Below are 2,309 nucleotides of genomic sequence, written 5' to 3'. Positions count from 1 at the left end.
ATGAAGAAAATTAAACGTTTTCAAGTGTTGAGGCTGTTCCTTATCCCCACTAAGTTTGCATATAATCAGTAATAACATCAAAGATTTACTAGAGTGTCTATTCAGTGCCTTCACTAGGCACTATAGAGAAAAGAAAATGAATAATATTAATTACTCATTCTGGAGGAACTATGGCTTTCTTGGCAAGAACACGTACACACAAATAATATCAGTGCAAGGCAATGTTTACTAAAAGTCGAAAAGAGAAAGGAAATTTCCAATGAGAGGTCAGAAAAAAGAAGCAAGTAGGGAAAGAAAGGATTCTTTATAAAGGCTTGGCTATTTCAGTAGCATTACAGCTGACAGTTTCTGGATGAAGATGGAGGGAAATTATTCCTGGAAAAGAAAATGTAACATGGATTATAGAGACAATAAATGGTGGAGCATCTTCATTTTTCAGGTGGAGGAGTAGCAAGCAATAAAGTTGAAGAAGTAGTAGAGGTTTTTAAAGGCTGTGATAAGAAATTTTGATTGTATTAGTGTACAATGATAGAGACTGAACTGAGAATCTAAAAAGAATAGAACTGTGGGGCCGGGCGCGGTGGCTCAAGCCTGTAATCCCAGCACTTTGGGAGGCCGAGACGGGCGGATCACGAGGTCAGGAGATCGAGACCATCCAGGCTAACACGGTGAAACCCCGTCTCTACTAAAAAATACAAAAAACTAGCCGGGCGAGGTGGCGGGCGCCTGTAGTCCCAGCTACTCGGGAGGCTGAGGCAGGAGAATGGCGTAAACCCGGGAGGTGGAGCTTGCAGTGAGCTGAGATCCGGCCACTGCACTCCAGCCTGGGCCTGGGTGGCAGAGCGAGACTCCGTCTCAAAAAAAAAAAAAAAAAAAAAAAAAAAAAAAAAAAAGAATAGAACTGTGCTTTAAAAGAACTCATCTGTTGGTATGCATGGAGGAGAAAAGACTGGTTACGAGAGGCCTAAGAAATACATTTTTTTGAGGGATCAAACAGACATTGAACATTTAGGATTTGCCTCTCAGCATAATTGGAGCTGATTAATATGGATTTGGAAGTTACACACGGAATTGACTTTTTGAAGTCTTGGAAGAAAATAACGAAGAAAATAAAAGGAAATAAACAAAGATGAAACAGGAAACTATTTGAAATGCTTGCATTTGGGATGTGAGAAGAAAAAGTAGAGGCCATGAAGGAAAAGAGAAGAACAGATTTTTAAAAAAATTCAAAGCACAGGATTCTACATTCTAATGGCTAATGTGAAAGATTGTATTAATTGTTGTAAAGTCCAATAGAAGTGCCATAAAAATAAGACTAGAAACTGGATTCTACCTTTAGGATTGGTAATCTCTGAGGGGATATTTTCAGTGCAGCATCAGAGCCAATTTTACTTATAAAAGGATGGACAGAGAGAAGATAAAAAGGACTTTATATAAAGAGAGCCAATCCAGGTAATTTGATTCACTAATTCGACATTTTTGGAAGGGCTGAAAGACTGGGCACAAGTTGCACTTTGCTGAAATCAAATGAATAATTTCCAAGACTTCTTTCCTTTAAGCCACATACGTGTAGGCAAAGAGTTCAAGTCTGACTTAGAGAATCAGATTTGAAATAATAAAAATGCTTATCCTGTGAAACTTTAGACACAAACTTGTGGTCTTTCATTGTAGGAACAAAAGAAAAAAGAAACCAAAAGAGTTCTGAAAATTGCCCTTTTTAATGCTGTTCCACAGAAAGGAAACAAAGAGGAAGCCAGTTTTCCAAAGTAGAAATAAAGGTGGAAGGAAACTTGCCTGGTAGGCGTGGCTGTCGCAGAAAGTCCAACATAAGTATGGTAGGAGTTACTGGGGTAAAAGAAAAAGACTACAACTTAGTGTTTATTATAGACTATAAGTATAGCATTTATTTTTAAAAAAACAAAAAGCATTTGTAAAGAATTAATCTTTGCTCATTTGAAGTGCAAAGACCAGGGGAAATTATAGAAAATTGGGGAAATTGCAGGCAGCTGCCATTTGTGGTCTTTAGCTGACATTGCTGACCCTCTATAAAGGAGTACCCAAATGTAAACTAGGAGAAGCAGCTTGCCAATGTTTCTTGTCCTTTTAAAGACATCAGAGGTAGGCTGTGTGTACTATGGCTTAAGTCTCTAAAATAGACTGTGAAGTATCCGAGAAATTCACAGTGTAAAACAAACAGTTAAGTGAAGCATCAAAAAAAAAAAAAAAAAAAAAGCACCAAAGTGGTATTCCCTTCATGGCCTGAAGATTGGAACCAAGTATCTGCTTGTTACAAGTGCCACACCCTACCT

The sequence above is a fragment of the Rhinopithecus roxellana genome, chromosome 4, assembly GCF_007565055.1.
Source record: "Rhinopithecus roxellana isolate Shanxi Qingling chromosome 4, ASM756505v1, whole genome shotgun sequence".
Taxonomy (NCBI): Eukaryota; Metazoa; Chordata; class Mammalia; order Primates; family Cercopithecidae; genus Rhinopithecus; species Rhinopithecus roxellana.
This window is presented reverse-complemented; position numbering follows the sequence as displayed.